Here is a 20,489-nt window from a genome sequence, read left to right as displayed (position 1 = left end):
TGTATGCAATGGTGTCAGCGTTTGGAGGCTGATTATGGGATGGATCCCTGGGTATGGCAGTCTCTCGATGGTTCATTCATTCGTCTCAGCTCCAAACTTTGTCTCTGTAACTCCTTCCATGGGTGTTTTGTTCCCAATTCTAAGAAGGGCAAAGTGTCCACACTTTGGTCTCTGTGGAACCTCTTTCATTGTGTCCTAAATGCTTGGGATGTTGTTCTTTTCATTTTAATTCAATTCAAAAGAGTTTAAAATTTCTTACTTTCTCTTTTATTTTTAATTTGCTTCTGAGTTTCCATGCACTTGTGAACTTTCTATTGTTGTTGATATAAAGTTCTAATTTATGGTGGTCTGTAGGCTTAGGTTTTTTAAAACCTACTTTAAAAAGGATTCTTAAATGCTTTGACCCCCTTCTATCCTACCATTCAAAGATAGGAGACAAAAGATGGTAAATGAGACAAGATTATGTGGATCTGGATCTGTTTAGAAGTAGTTCTTTGGCGTGATTCCAATCTGTATTGTCAGGACTCCAGCAGTCCAGTTCAGGAGTATCAGGATACCAAACACAAATCATCAGCAGTGGCACAATTTAGTAGAAACTGTCAGGCTTCTGCACAATGGGCATGAGTCAGTGGGAGCAACTAGGACCAGCCAGAACACCAGGAGAATTTCTTTGCTATGTCTCTCTCAACAAAGTAAAGATCAGGAACAAAGTGTAGCTACTCTATTAGTCTGTGTCCTTTTATTGGGGAATTGATACAATTGATGTTGAGAGATATCATTTGAAAGTATATAGGTTAGTTAATCTCTAATCATTGAAGTTTTTCTTCTAGTGCCTTCTGTGGTTGAATTTGTGGATAAATACTTCTTAAATTTGACTTTGTCATGGAATTTATTTTTCTTGATCTACTGTGAGTAAAAGTTTCGCTGCTTATACTAGTCTTGGCTGACGTTGAATAGTCAGGTGTCATTCCAATAGGTCTGTCTTGATATGTTGCTTGATCTTTTTCCCTTACAGTTTTAACTTTCTTCTTAGTTCTCTATGTTGAATGTTTTAATTATTATATGTCATGGGGAACTACTTTTCTAGTTCAGTCTATATGCTTCTCTTATGTTAACAGGCATCTCCTTTAGACTAGAGTGACTGTCGTCTATAATTTTGTTTGAAATATTTTTTATGCCTGTGAGCCTTGTTTCTTCTCCTTCTTTTGTTTTTATTATTTGTAAAGTTGGTCTTTTCATAGTGTTCCATATTTCCTGGATGTTATGTGTCTTCTTTCCTTTCCTTTCCTTTCCTTTCCTTTCCTTTCCTTTCCTTTCCTTTCCTTTCCTTTCCTTTCCTTTCCTTTCCTTTCCTTTCCTTTCCTTTCCTTTNCCTTTCCTTTCCTTTCCTTTCCTTTCCTTTCCTTTCCTTTCCTTTCCTTTCCTTTCCTTTCCTTTCCTTTCCTTTCCTTTCCTTTCCTTTCTTCTTCTTCTTTTTTTTTTAGATTTAACATTTTCTTTGAGGAATCCATTTTTCTATCTTTTTTTTTCAATACCTGATATTATCTCCTTCATCTTTTATGGTGGTGAAGCTTGTCTTTGAGGTTCCTGTTTGAGTTATTAAAATTTTCATTTCCAGTTGTCCTTCTGTTTGGTTTTCTTTATTGATTCTATTTCTGCTTTTATGTCTTGGATTGCTTTCTTCATTTCATCACATTGTATTTTCATTAATGAATATATACATATCCTTTTTGGCTATTTTGAAGTCCTTACACTTTGTATCAGCTATAATTTATGTATCTCAGGTACTACTGTAGTAAGGTTACTGGGTTTTAGTGAAAACATATTGTCCTGGCTGTAATCTATTGTGTTTTAATACTACTTTCTAGTCATCTGGGTTTGGAATAAATGCAATTCTAGGTGCTGATATCTGGTCTTGTCTTTGTTGGGTGGATGTTCCATTTGTTGTTTTTGGCTGTCCTCTCTGGAACTTAGGAAGTTGTGGCTGCTGTGTTTTGCCTGATAGGGATGTTTCTGAGATCCTGCCATGTTCTCCTGTGTCTATATGTTGACATTTAGAAATGGGGATGGGCTAGAAGTGAGGATTTAAGGCATCCACAGGAGGGAGGAAAACATGTATGGCATCAGGATCTTCATAGTCTGCTGGGAATCAGAGTACAAAGACAGAATGAGTCTGTGGGATTACATTTGGAAGACAGGAAAGAGAGTCAACATAGCCTAGCTGCTTGCCTGGCTGGCATGCCTGGGAAGTTCCCAGAGATTGCCTATAGGATTTAGAAGCTGACACAAAGTAAAGGGGTGGTGAGGAAGGTTGTAGGAGATCTTTGAGATCTGCTACATATGGGAAGCTGTAGCTGATGATTTGCTACTGAATTGAAGATGAGCCTGGGGGACTGGATTTGGAGGAGGCTACATATTACTTACTTGCTTCCCTTGCTGGTGTAAAAAATCTGGTTTTTAAAGTAGATGCATCTGAAGAAAGAAGAAATAATAATATTATGTGGTACATACAATCATGATAAAATGAGCCTAGACTATTGGATGAAATGATCCTTCTTAGAAGGGAGAACAAAATACCCATGGAAGGAGTTACAGAGACAAAGTGTGGAGCAGAGACTGAAGGAAAGGCTATCCAGAGACTGCCCCACCTGGGGATCCATACCATATTCAACCACCAAACCCAGACACTATTGTGGATGCCAACAAGAGTTTGCTGACAGAAGCCTGATATAGCTGTGTCCTGAGAGGCTCTGCCAGTGCCTAAGTGGATGCTCACAGCCATCCATTGGACAGAGCACAGGGTCCCCAATGAAGGAGCTAGAGAAAGTACCCAAGGAGCAGCCCCATAGGAGGAACAGTAATATAACCAGTCCCCCCCCCCCCACCCAGTGGAATAAACCACCAACCAAAGAAAATACATGGTGGGACTCATGGCTCTAGCTGTATATGTAGCAGAGGATAACCTTGTCAGTCATCAATGGGAGGAGAGACCCTTGGTCCTGTGAAGGTTCTATGCCCCACTATAGGGGAATGCCTGGGTGAGGAAATGGGAGTGGGTGGGTTGGTGAGCAGGGAGATGGGGAGGGGATAGGTGGTTTTCTGAGGGGAAACCAGGAAAGGAGGTAACATTTGAAATGTAAATAAAGAGAATATCTAATAAAAATATTTTCTCAGCTGAAGTGTTTGATATTGGTGTTTCAACCCCTGCCTTGGCAACTGTGTTTTATAATGTAAATTTAGTTCCTATTTTGATTATTTACCACCATGGCACCAATTGCCAGGAATTTATAGCTCCTTCAGAAACCCAAACATACAAGCATGTTATTTTACACACAGTGGTACAGTTATAACATCAGAGAAATAAAATGGGGGAGGAGGTATCAGAACTAAACTTACATACTGAAGTACTCTGCCACCCAATAAATAGTTCTATTCATTTATGGAGCATCTAGCTCTCAGGAAATGGCATGGAGATTACATCAGAAGAAATAATAGCATCTTTCTCATTTTGCACATCATTTTTTGCTTTCTTCCAGATTGTGTTTTAGATATAATCTTTGTTACTTCATATAGCTTACTCTTGGAGAAAACAGAATTAGCTTAGTGATTTAGGCAGATCAAACAGAATGTGTTCTATGTATTTTTTCTTATATTCCAGCCTAGAATTGCAGGATTATCTCAATTTTGAGTTAGAATCATTTTAAAGCAAAGGCGGGAGAGAAAGGAAAGAATGGAAGATCTAAAAGAGTCTATTAATTTTTCTCAGTTAAATCTTGAGTAGCTGCATTTCACGGGGCTTTTGAAACTGCTAGCATAAAAGCTAGAGAGGCTCTTGTCCAAGTTTTCTGTTCCTCTTTTGAGAACCCAGTCCTCTGTTGCTTTGGTCTGTCTAGAACAAGCAGAGACCAACCTCCATAACCCATATCCACAACTTCCTTTGCTCCGTGGTTTCTCTGGCTTTTCTGATGGACAACAGCAGGAAGCCGGAGCACAGAATGCATGTGGGGGCTTTTTTCATGTGCTCAGTCCTGTTGAGCAGATCCAATGCCTTGCCCTATCATGCAGCCCTGACTATAATAAGATCTTGTTATTCCTTTCAGATAGTGTTTATCCCTCCTGTTCTGAGGCTGGTTTCATGGCTGCACTTCTTTCTTTTTCCCTTATTTCCTTTCTTCCTTCCTTCTTTTTAAACTTGAGACAGGATCTCACAATGTAGCTCAAGCTGTCACAGAGCTCACTATATAGAACATACTGGCCTCATGAAGATCCATTTGCCTCTTCCTCCCAAGTGCTTGGATTAAAGGTTTGGACCACTATGGTTGTTTTGTGGTGCATTCTTTTCTATCTCTTGCTATTTCTCTAGGTGTTGTCTACCTTTATTGTTCTTTTAAAGATTCTTGAAGCACCCTGTTTCAGAATAATACTGGATTGTTGTGGGATAGGTCACACTGTATGGTGTGTTTCAACAAAATCTCTGACAGCTAATGAATGGTTAAATTGATTGAATTTAAAGTTTAAAGAACTTCCCTTGGAATTTTATCTCAATATATATATATACATATATATATATGTATATATATATGATTTTATATTTAAATGAAAAGGCTGTGCCTATATTCATAAGGCATAAATATAAAATATGATCTCAGAGTGGTTTAAGATGATTTGTACCTGCAATGGCCCCATATGAGAATATTACCCAGTGCATACTTATTAATGAACAAATACTACAAGGGTATACTATAACCTATAATAAAATGGATTTATAATAGGAAAAATCTGCTAAATAAAATCTTATTAGAGATTTAAAAATGATCATAATTTTTAAGACTGGCCTGCTTCTACGTGGCTTAAAAGTAGAATAGGTGATTATAACATAGCCTAGAGTACTCTGTAAAGATCCTTCCTGGTATTTGTAACATATGAATATAAAGTAATCTGGATGCAAGAAGGATAATATGGTAACTACCATGTTAGCACAAGATCTGACATTTCTAATAACATTGTTACCTGGGAACTACAAGTGTTCGTGTCTGGGACAATGTTAGACAACCTGGCTGATTTTATTGATTCTCATTTCAGTACTTCATACCATAATTTTAATTCCAAGAGTTTTCTCTTCTGTAGATTATTACGAGGCACCTTTGGTGTCATATGTTGTTCCATGGTGTTCTATGGAAATAGCTCAAAGAAGAATCCCACTGGAGTAATTAGGGGGCAGAGGACATGGCTGTGCTCTATTGTCCCTGTTAGCCACTCCTTCATCTATATCACATCTCTATCTTACCCTCTGCATTGTGGTTCTGAGGATTTATATATTTGGGATGGATGAACCACTTCAGACAGCTTCTGGCATTTCATGAGAATTCAGTACATGAAAGTTATCTTTCCTTAAACACAGTTTTCTTGTGAGTTACCTCCAAGCACTGCCTAACCATAACAGGTGGTAAAATGAAGTATTAACTGAAGTCAATCCCAAAGATGTATGATTTCATGACATTTCTTTACCATTAAGTAGTCTTGAGATAAACCAATCTTTAGAAAGAAAGAAGCCAAAAACTCAGACTCACTTTGCTAGGATGACTACATAGAGGAAGGTGCTGTAGGCCTTGACTTGTGGGCTGTTTCCCTGTTCACCCCACCAAGAAGTTCTTTGGTTTCCCAGAAAGTAGTTGGATACTTCTAGCTTGGTATGTTCTGTAAGTACCAGTGTTTACTTATGGAGCCAGGCTTACCTGATTGTGGTCTCCTATCACTGACTGTAATATATCAGAGATGGGTCAGAGGGGTCAAAGCAAGACAAAGGCTAAGTCAAGTTTATGACAAGCAATCAAACTTCTTATACCCTTATCAGAAACAGAATACAATGGCAGTTGCCAGGAAGAACACAATTGTCTTGCCAAGATACAATGACATTTGTAAGCTATATAGGGTATACAAGATAAATGCCTAAGAATAATTATTCTGCCAGGCTTCTATAGGCTTTTCTGACTTCTAGGGAATGCAGAGATATACAGGCAACCTGAATGTTCCACTATGTAAGGGGGTGCCTCAGTTTCTCAGGAATTGAAACACACATAGTGCCCCAGGAGCCATGGACTCTAATCTGAAAAACCCATGATGCATATCTCTCATGGCAGCTAAACCAGGCTAATTCCATGATTCCCTCCAATGTCCAAAGACAACCTACTCTGGTGCCCAGTGATGTACAGAGTGTAGCTATGGTACCCCAACACAATCTTTCTCCCTCTCTCTTCCCACGTCTCTCTCTGTATCTTTCCATCTTTTCTTTCCTTATCCAGTCTTGCACATGCTGAACTCCTGCCCTGTTACTGAGCTGCCTTCTGATTCAGTTTGTTTTCAAAATGTGTGAAATATCTTGAAGGCCAAAGATATTCTAAGGAGAACCCACTTTGAGCACAGCAGCAGGAGTCTCAGATGATAGCTAGAAGGGGAATATTGCCTAGAAAAATAAAATCTGAGTAGTGAATTGGCATGCAGATACAGTGGTTATTATGCCATGCACACAATCTCCTATTCTCGATATTATATTCTAAGTACTAAATCTGCAGATATTATTGATAGTACCTCCATGTTGCCATAACAGAAGAACAGATAAATGATAATAGCCTTTAGTCTCTTATTAAAGTTTTGTGACCTTTAAGCTACAAAAACTTGGGTCATACATAAATTGCCAGCCAGACGAGCTGACTTGGTGCCAGAGCTAAGCTGCAAAAATTGTAATTTTAAAGGCAACCACAAAGGTGACTCAGCTGGTTAAGAAAGGTGATGGAGAAACCATAAATAACAATAGGCCACGAAGTAGTCACACGTCTAAGTGAACAGTCTACAAGGAGCATAGGAACTATGATTTAGGAGCTATCAGACACAGCGTGGGCAGTAAATGCTTCTCCATTAGCAGCCCTGGACTGAAAATGAACAGGCATTCTATGGATTGAAATAATGCTGAAATTCTTCAAGTGAAAAATGTTCCCTGTGACATCCTTTGATGTGCTTCAGACGATTGTTTGTTTATTAAATGCTTACTGACCACCTACTAGGTAACCGTCACTAAAAGTAGAAAGATAACACCTACACGCTCTCTTCTTGCACCACTCAGTTAGTTTAAAATCAAAGCATCAGATGAGGGTGTACAAATGAGACCTACTGTTGTGGAGATGTATGAGTAGTTAAGAGAGGTTGATTGACTAAAATATTTGCAATATATAAAATAATATCCAATATATAAATTGATAGATTTTAATAAATGAGAAGTGCGATTAGATTTCAATTCAGCAGGTCATACTTGGGCAAAAGGCTAGGAAAGTGATGGCAGAGAGGTGAAGGCAGCTGTTTTGGGGGCTAGATATGATGAGGGCCTAAGCACAACTAGCTTGGCAGGAATACAAAGAAGGATGTGGGTGCGAATGAGCACGTTAAGCAGTTCAGAGAGGAAATGAGTATCACATGTAAGTTGGTAGCATTAACAAAAACTGTATGGCAGGTTTGAGGGATAGGAAGATTGACATGGAAAGCTGAGTGAGGGATTCTTGTATGAAAGGGAGGTGTCAATGGGTGCCTAGACACAAATACATGACTACTAGGAGAGATCTGATCTCAGTTGCAGACACGGGGAAGACATCATCAATACCAAGAGGCAGCTGTGTGCAGTCTATTATGGTTTGGACCCAAAATGGCTCAATGAACCACTCCAACTTCAAAGAAATGACAGTCTATGTTTGTAGGGAAGGGTGTCAGCAAGTTCTCCAGTGTTTAGTGAAATTGCTTTTCAGATGACTTTGTTGATGTATTATAAAGAACTTTATTATTATAAAGTTCCACATTCTCTTTACTACTATTTGTAAGTAATTCTAAGTTATTTACCACATCAAAAATGGATAATGTATTCTCAGCATCAGAAAGAGACATACATCATCTACCTAATACACTTTACAATAGGAACATATTCTTCCTCTTCAAATCTAACTATACAACTATATGATTCATTCATAATGTCCCATTGTATTCCCAGAGACAGGTTTTTTCTCTTATTTCTGAGATGGGATATGGTGAAAAGGTTATAAGGACTAATTTACAAAATTTTATATATTTAAATGGTACAGATTTTAATTTTTAGTTATTGTGTACTTTCTGAGTACAGTTCTCAAGCAAGATAAGCAACCAATGTACTTTGAGAACATGACACGTTTTTAATATTAAAATTCAGACTTCAAAGTTTAATTTGTTTAATTAGGGAGATAATATTTAAAGATATATTCACATGAGAAAAATTAAGTTCTAAACTATTTTTTGAGCTAAAATATTTATTTTGACATGTTAAGAGATCCTTCCGAGTTAAAACTTGAAATGGTGCTCTTTTTATAGAGCCAGTCATGTGGTCTTTTGGCTTTACTACAAAAGCATTGAATGTTGCACTGTCGCAGAAGGTACTCTTTAAATGCCCCCTCAGTCTTAGACATCGATGAGACCTTGTTAGCTGCTGTTTGTTGGAGCTCATGTCATCATAAGGAGTCTTCTCAAGTAATGACTGTGCTCATAAGAAAATAAAAGATAAAATAAAACTATGGCAGCTGAAATATTACAAAGAAATAAAATCATGGAAAATAGAAACAATGTCCAAAGTTATCCTCCTCAAACATAGCACTATTTCCATATACGTATTCACAAAACTGTAACTAACATTTCTAAAACCATGAAGTTAAAAAGCTAGAGCTCAGAGGCATAGGTAGCTAATACTGTCTTGTATGTATATGGTCTTAGTTACTTTTCTCATTGCTGTGATAAGACATGCTGCAAAGGCAATGTAAACAGGGAGGGCTTATTGTGGTGTATCGTTGAAGTCAGCCAAGTGGGGAAGGCCTGACAATTGCAATGTAAGACAGCTGGATGCACTGTGTCTGAAGATAGGAAGCAGAGAGGGGATGTCTGTGCTCCACTTAGCTTCTTATTCAGTACAGGACCTTACCCATTGAATGGTTAACTAATCTATAGTTAGGGTTGTTTTACAACCTCATTACACTCCAAGTAGAAACTCCCTCACAGGCATCTGTAGGTTTGTCTCCTAGATAGGTCTAGATCCTTTCAAGTCGACAGTCAATATTTACCATCACACATGAATAAGTTAAACATCATTGTAAACATGCTTGGGTCAAAGGAGCCTAGAGAGTGGGTAAGGTGCATTTCTTCATGTGTCTGTGAAGGTATTTTTAAGAAGACTTGTGTGTTGGTTAGTGACCCAAGTGGTAACAATCTGCGCCGAATGTGGACAGCACCATCCAGTATGTTGTGAGCTGAGATAAAAGGAATGAATGAATGAATGAATGATGATGATGATGATGATGATGATGAGGAGGAGGAGGAGGAAACAGCCCTGTGCACTCACTTTTTGAATAGCTGTGTTTTCTTCCTATTGCCACCATGTTAATGAGACTGCATTTTTTAGCCCCTGGCTCTTCCAGAAGGTACTCATGCCTTTAGTCTTGTATCACTGTAACCTTCTGACCACTTCTCTCTCACTACTTCTTTTAAAAATATGTTCAATTAATTTTCATTTACATATGTATATGTAAGTTCAACTTGCTGAGTTCATTTAGTATTGCTCATATGTATGGGATACCTGCAGCCAAGTAGCAGGTTTATAAGGGTACTTTGTTTCTGGGTCCATAAAACTGTACAGGGCAACTGATATCTACAGAACACATTTATTTATCTGATTGCTGAGAACCTACTCTGCAGGGGATTGTTGATTAAGTCTTTACACAAAATGTGATTTTTATTATTTTTCTTGTTCCAGTGGCAAAATGCTCAGCAACAATTTAACAATTTAAGAGAAGACTAGTTTCAGGGAATATATTCTGCTATGGGAAGGAGGGCATGGTGTTCCTGTTAGCAGGAGCTATCATCATGACTTGTCCAGATTTTAGTGAATAAGGATGAAGAGGAGAATTGGAACAGGGCAAGTCTATTATTCTCAGAGTCTGTACCTGGTACTCCAGCTATGTCCTGCATCCTAAATGTTTCACAACTTTTCATAACACAACCACCAGCCGGGAACCAAGTATTGAAATACACATGATGGTGAGGAAAATGTAGGGGGACACTTTCGATCCAAATCATCGAGATGTTATGGAGGACAACATGCAAGGATTGATCAATCTTGACACAAGGGACCCATGTTCCACTTGTCTAGGTCCTGGACTCAAGAAGTAAGGCCCTACAAAGACAGTGAAATGGTACTTCTGAGGTTAGTTGTAAAGACTGACATCTCTCTTGCTTATGCCATCTCTCTGATTTTTCTTACATTCTTCTCTTAATGAATGGGAGGGCTACCTGCCTGGAAATAATTGTCAATCACTGGCTAGTTGAAGAACTGAAGTATTCAAATTCAGAAACGAAATCTTTTAACAACCAAGTGAGTGAGTCTCATAACTGAGCCTTCTCTGGGAGATAGATTCTAGAAATGGACCCACCCTCCATCTGAGGCCCTGAATGACACTTCCATTGTTGCCTTATGTGTTCCTGGAAGCAGAAGGTCCCAGCAAAGCCATTACTGGTTTACTGATTTAAGCCACTCAATTATTGGTGATAATAATTAATAGTTATAAAGAAGTAAGCAAGTCAGATAAAAATATCTTCATTATAAATGTCTGTTTTGGAGCACTTAACCACTTATCTCTTCTCCAAGAATGGTAACCATTCTTCCAACCCAGTCTTTTCCCATATTTTGCCCTTTGGAAAGCTACTGCCTTCTGGAAAGCTACTGCAAGTTAATCAACCTAGGAAACTCAGTCTTTCCCCATTTTAAAATGTCATAAATGGGAGAAGAGAAAGTCTTTTCTCTCTTTTTAGGGACTCCTTCAAATCTCCTGTCTTGTTTCCAGTCGTATCTTGAAAAATTTACCAAAAAATTCTTTTAAAAAATTATTTTTAAATATATGAATCCCCTGTCTTCATGTACACAAGCATGCAAGAAAAGAGCATCAGATTATTTTAAAGATGATTGTGAACCACCATATGGTTGCTTATCTAATTGGCCTACCAGAAATTTCATCATCACAAATTTAACAAGTCCAAAATATTTATTCATCTCTCTGTTCTACATACTGTTACTTATACTTTTAGGCTTAGAACTGAATTTGTTTATTTAAAATTGTATATTTAAAACTTTTCTATCGTTGATAAACAATGCCATCATGGCCCTGATCCTCAGAGTAGACCTTTTAGAAATAATGCTCCATAGGAGCCGTGCTCTGCTTTCTCAGAGCACAGCTGTATTCATTCTCATTATCTCTGTGCCCCAGAGATTCATTTCAATGCCACACCCATAATGATACCTCCACAATTTTCTCCAATTGCCACAAACAATTTCTTCTCTGGAGCTTCCAAAGACTCCTTTGAGCATTAGTGTGCCTTTGTTACACTGCAGTATTCTGCATTACATTTTCTACAATGTGTTCCAAAGAATACCAGTCCCATAGAAGCATAGTTGTTAGGTAACATGGGCTCAAAGAATTCTGCCTATTGTCATTTGTCTTGGATGTTCTGATTTACATGAACATATGAACACTCCCAAAGGATCTTTAATAGAGAAACCTACACACCATTAACTTACACTGTATTACCATTTTTCACATATTATGTGCTATTGTGTTGCAGAATGCTTTTGTTCTGTATAATATCTGCTTTCTGTGCCCTATGTGTCTTGAGAATGGTAGTTTTTTTTAGTGATTATTGGATGTGCAAATTGTTCAGTTGCCTAATAAATAACATCTTATTGATATTTTCTTTGAGAAGCTCTGCCAAACTTCATCTGGACCACCATTAACTAGAGAAAATAAACTATTGAGTGACCCCAGAAAAGACTGACTGAGAAATTGGAATTGCTGGAGGCCACTGTTAGTGGGAGAAGTGAAGGAAATGAATAAGCTACACCACAGGATTTGAGTTAGAACAATGATAAACATTGAAAAATATTATCTCTGGCTTGTGTAAAGACAAAATGAGAAGGATTAGGGACTCAGTATTCAAATTAAATATGACAGCATTAGCTATACTAAATAAAGGTCCCATGAACCATGCTTTTCAGAGACACATTCCATATCTATGGCAACTTCCATAGTGCAACTGTTCTTATAATTTGACTGGCTATTGCAGTACATGAATGCACTCTGTGCTAAAAATTTAAGCCTACATCTGCTTTGGGGGACATGCTGGTCATCTGTCTTTTAACACAGGGAAACAGCTGTTCTCCACAGGGGTCTGATTAACAGATCCAGTGACCACTTTGCTCTGCTCATTGTTTTCTGTGGTGCATCTTTTAGGAGCACAGTGTGCAAAGTGGGAAGTACAGTCATCTCTTTAGTGTTATGAAAAGCATTTCATTTTGAAACAGTAATAACCAAGCAGCTCTAAGTGGCTTGATTCCAAACACTCAACACAGATGAAAGTGCGACTTACTTCATTATGTGAAATGTCATACAAGAACATCTGAGCTAAGGCGTGTGCATGTGCTTTTGTTCTACCACTGCTGGGATGGCAGACTGTCATCTACATGAGACCACTTGTTGTATTTTGCCCATGCCTTCATTATACTATTTGTAAAAACAAAACAAAAAACCCAACAACAAGCAAAACAAGCAGATAAAACAACTTCCACCAAAATGAATATTTATCTGTGTTGGTCTCTAGCTTAAATTCTGTAATAAAAAAATGATAGATCTATTAATAAAAACAATAGTTGACCTCCTAAGACTAACTCCATAGAAATATAAAACAAAGAAAGCAGTTTGCAGAGATTGGAAAATGTCACTTGCTTACACTAGAGCAAGTCTTTCTTCCTGGAGGTGGAAACCTTGAAGTGAACAAAAGAGAAAGCTTGTTCTTGAGCATTTCTAAGTATTCTCCAAAGGTTTGGTCAACATTCCGACCCTTTGGGCATGGTGATGATAGAACCATCAAGAGTTAGGGCATAGTGGAAGGAAGTTAGAGCACTGGAGGATTACCTTGGAAGGGTGCAAGGACCACCCCTCCCGGTCCCATCCCGCTCTGAGTTCCTAAGGAAAATATTTATCATAAGAGTGGCTGGTTGTATAACAACCTTCTTTCTTTTTTGTTTTCATCAAAGAAATTGATTAAATTAAAATTGAAAGTATAAAAAATACCAAGTTTATTTTATATTTGAAACTGACTCAGGACTGAAACAGATATAGTGAAGCAGTTAGAAGGAATTGGCTTTGAAAATTCTTAATTCAAACAAAGTGTAAAATTTCAACCTTGGAATTTGTGCCATAGCTTACAAATTCTAGTGTAGTAAAACAAGAGAAATCTGACAACATAAATGATTCAGGATATATTGTGTATCTAGATATAAAGTCACAATAGTGTAGCTCATGAACTTAATCACAGTCATATTTTTTTGAAAAGATCTTTCAAGTTTTATAAAAATTTGTTAGGCATTTATTTTTTACATAAAGCTTTAAGTTTTAAGAAAAAAAAAGAGAAAGAGAGAGAGGATCAGTGGTTAAAGGCACTTGCAGCCAAGCCTAAGCTCTGTGACCGATATTGCAGACATATTTTTAAAATATTTTTATTTTAATTTTTATTTTCTTTTTTCTTTCTTTTTATTAGATATTTTCTTTATTTACATTTCAAATGTTATCCCCTTTCCTGGTTTCCCCTCTGAAAATCCACTATTCCCTCCCCACTCCCGCAGCTCATCAACCCATCCACTCCCAATTCCTGGCCCTGGCATTCTCCTACACTGGGGCATAGAGCCATCACAGGACCAAGGGTCTCTCCTCCCGTTGATCACTGACAAGGCCATCCTCTGAAACATATGCAGCTGCTGAAGCCAAGGGTCCCTCTATGTGTATTCTATTGTTGGTGGTTTAGTCCCTAGAAGCTCTATGGGTCCTGGTTAGTTCATATTGTTGTTCCTCTTATAGGGTTGTAAAACTCTTCAGCTTCTTGGGTCCTTTCTCTAGTTCTACCATTGAGGACCCTGTGCTCAGTCCAATGGTTGGCTGAGAGCATCCACCTCTGTATTTTTCAGGCACTGGTACAGCCCCTTCAGGAGTCAGCTATATCAGGCTCCTGACAGCAAGCTCTTGTTGGTATCCACAATAGTGTCTGGTTTTGGTGACAGTATATGGGATGGGGCTCCAGGTGGTGCAGTCTCTGGGTGGCCTTTCCTTCAGTCTCTGCTCCACACTTTTTGTCTGTAACTCCTCTCATAGGTATTTTGTTTCCTCCTCTAAGGAGTGCTTAAGTATCCACACTTTGGTCTTCCTTTGAGAAGAGATGCTAAAAAGTTTATTTCTCACTACTCCATTGGTGGTGGGATTGCAAGCTTGTACAACCACTCTGGAAATAAGTCTGGGGGTTCCTCAGAAAATTGGACATAGTACTATCTGAGGACCCAGATAGACGACTTCTGGGCATATACCCAGAAAATGTTCCAACATTTAATAAGGACACATGGTCCATTATGTTTATAGTATCCTTATTTATAACAGCCAGAAGCTGAAAAGAACCCTGATGTCCTTCAACAGAGGAATGGATACAGAAAATGTGGTACATTTATGCAATGGAGCACTATTCAGCTATTAAAAATGATGATTTTATGAAATTCTTAGTCAAATGGATGGAACTAGAAAGTATCATCCTGAGTGAGGTAACCCAATCACAAAAGAACACACAAGGTATGTACTCACTGATAAGTGGATATTAACCTAATGGCTCCAAATACCCAAGATACAACTCACAGACCACTTGAAGGTCAAGAAAAATGAATCAAAGAGTGGGTGCTTCAGTCCTTCTTAGAAAGGGGAACAAAATATTCACAGGTGCAAATATGGAGGCAAAGTGGAGATCAGAGAATGAAGGAAAGGCCATCCAGAGACAGTCCCATCTGGGGATTAATCCCAGATACAGTCATCAAACTCTGACACTATTGTGGATGTTAAGAAATGCTTCCTGGAAGGAGCGTGGTTTAACTGTTTCATGAGAGGCCCTGCCAGAGCCTGACAAATGCAGAGTCAGATGCTCACAGCCAACCATTGCACTGAATGGAGGAGTTAGAGAAAGGACTGAAGGAGCTGAAGGGGTTAGCAACCCTATAGGAAGAACAACAATATCAACCAACAAGACCCCTTCCAGAGCTTCCAGGGACTAAGCCACCAATCAAGGCGTACACATGGCTCCAGCTGCATATGTAGCAGAGGATGGCCTTGTCAGGCATCAATAGGAGGAGAGGTCCTTGGTCCTGTAGGGGAATTGAGGGCAGGGAGGTGGAAGTGGGTGGATGGGTGGAGAAACACCCTACTAGAATGTGTTCTTCCCATCAGTGTTAGGGAGGATGGGCTAGGGGGTTTCTGGGATGGGGGAAACTGGAAAAGATGATGACATTTGAAAGGTAAATAAAGAAAATTTCCAATAAAAAATTTTGTTCCTGACCTGCATAAACTCCATAGAATGTGTATGTATGTACACACACACACACACACACACACACACCACAAAATATAGAGGGTCATTTTAAGTGTTACACCAGAAAATATAGAAAATTATATTGCTAGCCCTCACTTCTGCTTCTTGTATAGAATGCTTGAATTAATGGTACATATATGACAATTGATAAGCCAATGCTGATTCATAATTTTAAATGAAGTAGTTTATATTATAGTTGGCTCTTTTAATTGAGGTTCTACAGACAAACATAAGCTACAAATTTCCAGTTACAGAATCATACATAAGAGTCTCATTTCCCTAAAAGTCTCCTAGGACAATTAATACATCCTTCTTGGCCCCCATCCAGCAATCACTGATCACATCTGTCTCTGTTACTTCATCTTTTCTAGAACATGATACAGCTGGATCAGATAGAATAACACCTTTTTCCCATGGCTTCTTTTGCTAAACAATAGTCCTTCTGTGTCCTGATGGCTCCTTTTTATAACTGAAAAGAAATGTATTAATGTGTGAACATGGCAACAGCTTGTTATTCAATCACCTATTAAAGTAAGCACATGTTAAGTTGCTATAGCCACCCATATACAAGTCTTTATTTTTGACAGAAAGGTTCAACTACTTTGACTAAATACTTCACTAAGTAAGAGTATAGAAACAGGTTCATTTTAGGATTGTGCTTAGACTTGCCAATTGACTTCGGAAGTGACCATCTTGCCTTTGAAACATCAGTGAGCACTGATTGTAGCTCCACTTTCCACCAACCTTTGGTGCTGCTAATACTAGCTTTGGATTTGGGATTCTCAGGCAAGAATCTTTGTAGTTTGTAACTCTTTAATGGTCCACAATGGTAAATCACATATCTTCTTTGGTAAAGTACCTCCTTAGAACTTCGGCTCACTTACTCTTTGGCTTCTATTGTTGAATATTGAGGTCTCTTTGTATTTGGAGGTGTAACTACTTTCTTGGGTGTATGTTTTTAAAACTGTTTCCTCACTAGTGGTGTTCTGTTGCTTCCCCTTTTTGTTAGCCTTACAGAATTAGTTTAGGAGTAGTGACTCTTCTTATATCAAGACCAGCCTGGGATATAAAGTGAGAGTATGTCTTAAAGAAGGCTGGCCTTGATGTTGCAATATTGCTAACCTGGTCACCTTAGTGTTGGGATATAGATGTATTTTATCATGTCCATTGAGAATTACAATTTTTCATCATTTTTGTATTTTCTTTTCTTTTGTTTTTTTCTTCAGAAACAATGGTAACTCAATCTCTGGGCACAACAACTATAACCTAATCTTATAAGCCTTATTAAAATCTGATCCCTCCAAGTGCAGATCCGTGTGGATCCGCCATGATACTAGGAAACTCCAGTAGCTACATCTTACTCTTTTGCTGTCCCAGTTCTAAAGAGGGACCTAATGACCTCCTGTTTTCTGTCATCCTCTCTCTAACCGGAAGTCCCACCTACTCGCCAAGTGATTGGCTCCCTTATTCATTAGGTGATTGGTTCACAAGAATAGCACCAGGCTCATCCACAACACTTCCCTGTTTCTGTTGTAATAAAAAACACAACCTTTCTCTCAATATAGAGCACAATTATTATCATTTTGTAATTTATAAGGTATAAGATAGACCTTACACCCAATCCATCAATTTGTCATTAAGATAGAATATTGCCATCTATCCTAAATTAAAAGATTCATCATTCTACACCTGACTCATGTCCTGGCTTTAGATTGTATGCCATCTGAAAACTATCTTCTCAAATCTATTCGCTCAAAGTAAATAGCCTGGGTTGGCTATGAGACTATAGGTAGTTTTTCAACCCCATCGAAAATCCAAGAATGACCAACATTAACTGAAAATATATAGGAAGCCTAACACAGCTTCCATAACTGAGACAAGTTTTAGAGATAGCTGCATACCTATACAGCCCCAGTCAGGAAGGTGGAGCATGTCTTCAACCTTCTGACCTAGGATCATCTGACAGACTTTAGAGAGGAATATTTAGGACTAGCCTATTTTGTCTTGGCAGAGCTTTGTCTAAGCTGTCCTAACCTGTAAGTTGTGTCCTTTCAAGAAGAGTACAGGTCTGCCTTCTGGCAGACTGGCAATTTTCTGCCAAGTGGCGACCTAGCCACAAATGTACTGCCTCACTTGGAGGTAAGGTGCTCAATTGCTTCTTTGAATCCACGAATGGGAAGCTGTTAAGAGCAGATTTGTCTCAATAAGTAAATAAATAACATTAACTGACATATTCTGTGGATTTCTGATGTTTTTGAAAACCAATTATCTATATAAATTAATCTAGACTGTTGTCCATTACTACTCTCAGCTATTTCTAATTAAAGTCTCTGGAAACACCCTAACAATAAACTCATTTGCTATTTGTCCCTTAACCACAGGCTTAGTCATCTCAGATCAGTTTATAATATAACAGTTAGAGAAGGACTGGATCTAAGCCCTATACTTTAAGTTTTTTTGTATAAATAGAAGAAATTTATACCAATTAAAACCTTGATTTTTGCATTAAAGTAAATTCTGCACCAAAATAAGTAACTATGATTTCACTTAATTACAATTAAAACCATTTCTACAGAATGAGATTATGGCTATGCAATCAATTCTAGCTGTTCTTCCTGTTCCAATTATGACCGTTTCTACATTCCCTAGAAAGTCAACCTATAACAACCCTCCCCTCCAGCCCAAAACCAAGGGAACTTGGGCAACTACTCTTCATAACTTTTTCAAGCTGAATATGGGTATTGAGATATTTTTAACGGGGAGGGAAGGAGGGAAAATAGAGGCAAGTGAAGCAACTTTATATCATCTTGTGGTTTGGTTTTCTGCCTAGAGAAGCCAACTTGTCATAATATCTATCTGCTCAGCTCTCTGCCTGGAGCCACAGACATTTATTTTGTCAATACCTGTTCACTGCCCTCTCTACTTGAAGTCAGTGACTAATTTTCCCTACCCTAGTTCCAAACCACAAGCGAAATTCCACACATGATTCTGAAAAATCTATATATAAATCTATCCTAAAAGCAAATAATCCCAATTTTATAAATTCACAGTTCAATCTCTGCCCCAACAAGTAGGCAATTTACACTCTACAGCTCTCTGACCCACATCAGCCTGCATTCCCCACAGCAGGAGACCACAGAGCCTGCTTTCAGTTTCTTTGTTTCAATTTCTATGCTTGAATCCATGTGACTTGTCTCATGTGACTCTTCTCAGAGGTACCCAGCTATTCACTTAAAAAAAGAAAAGAAATAAAATAAAACACTAACTCTCAAGCTAATAATCTTAAATATCTAGTAGATTCTTGTCCAAAAAATTGGTTTTCCACCTGTAGTGGGAAGTATTATAACAGATTTGAACTAGCACACTCCTGCACTTGTGCCTTTGCCCATGTGGCTACTGGGATTTGAATTCAGAACCTTCAAAAGTGCTTTTAACTGCTGAGCCATCTTTTCAGCCCAGACTTGACTAGTTTTAACTGTAGATTATATAATTCTATTTTATGTCCCTTCTTAGCATAAATCAATTTTAGCTTAAAATAGTTTGTAATTGTTGTACTGGAATTTGGAATGTGTAAATTTACTTTCAATCACATGCACGTATTTAATCATCAGTAATATCATATTATTTCTAATTTTTTCATCTTTTATAAAATTTGTCTTTTTTTCAATTTTTTATTAGATATTTTCTTCATTTACATTTCAAATACTATCCCAAAATTCCCCTATACACACCCCCCTGCCCTGCTCCCCTATCCACCCACTCCCACTTCTTGGCCCTGGCATTCCCCTATACTGGGGCATATAAACTTTGCAAGACCAAGGGGGCTCTCTTCCCAATGATGGCTGACTAGGCCATCTTCTCCTACATATGCAGCTAGAGACACGAGCTCCGGGGGTGTACTGGTTAGTTCATATTGTTGTTCCACCTATAGAGTTGCAGACCACTTCAGCTCCTTGGATACTTTCTCTAGCTCTTCCATTAGGGGTCCTGTGTTCCATCCAATAGATGACTGTGAGCATGCACTTCTGTATTTGCCAGGCACTGGCATAGCCTCACATGAGACAGCTATATCAGGGTCCTTTCAGCAAAATCTTGCTGGCATGTGCAATAGTGTCTGCGTTTGGTGGCTGATTATACGAGACTACCCGGGGTGGGGTAGTCTTTGGATGGTCCATCCTTCTGTCTTAGCTCCAAACTTTGTCTCTGTAACTCCTTCCATGGGTATTTTGTTCCCCATTCTAAGGAGGAATGAAGTATCCACATGTTGGTCTTTCTTCTTCTTGATTTTCTTGTGTTTTGCCAGTTGTATTGTCATTAATTTCATGTGTGTAGAAACTATGATAATCAAATTCAATATTGCTGGCATTGTGACTAACAGTTACAGATTCAGTCAACTTAGAAAAGCAGAAGGAGACATACTGTTTTACTTTAATTTCCATCTTCACTAATATGCTTCATTACTTAGTGTAGGCCTAGGTTTTTCACTGATTATCTTCTTTTCTAGTTGAAAATTTATTCACTATTTCTTGCAAAATAAATATGCTGGCCACAGATTCCATCATCACTGTTTATTTGAAGACGTCTCTATCTCTCCTTCCTCTTTTAGAGTTAGTTGTCCTGAGTACAGCAATCTAGAGTGTTGGGTTTTAAGTAGTTTCTTGATAAGTCTTTTGTGCTTCCTCTGTAAGAAAGATATTTTGCCTTTTGTTTGCCTCCTGTTCTTTGTTTTTCTGCAAGTTAAATATGACAGGCCTACATGCACAGGTTTATCTTTGTTTTGTTTTGTGAGACAGTGTTTCTCTAGGCAGTCCTGACTGTCCTGGAACTCACTATGTAGACCAGGTTTGGCCTTGAACTCACAGATATTAGCTGCCTGTCTCCCCAGAGTGCCCACTTTTTCTCTCTTCTCTTCTCTTCTCTTCTCTTCTCTTCTCTTCTCTTCTCTTCTCTTCTCTTCTCTTCTCTTCTCTTCTCTTCTCTTC

This window comes from Mus caroli, chromosome 1 (genome assembly GCF_900094665.2).
Source record: "Mus caroli chromosome 1, CAROLI_EIJ_v1.1, whole genome shotgun sequence".
Taxonomy (NCBI): Eukaryota; Metazoa; Chordata; class Mammalia; order Rodentia; family Muridae; genus Mus; species Mus caroli.
The sequence above is the reverse complement of the archived record's forward strand: the minus strand, read 5'-3'. Positions refer to the sequence as shown.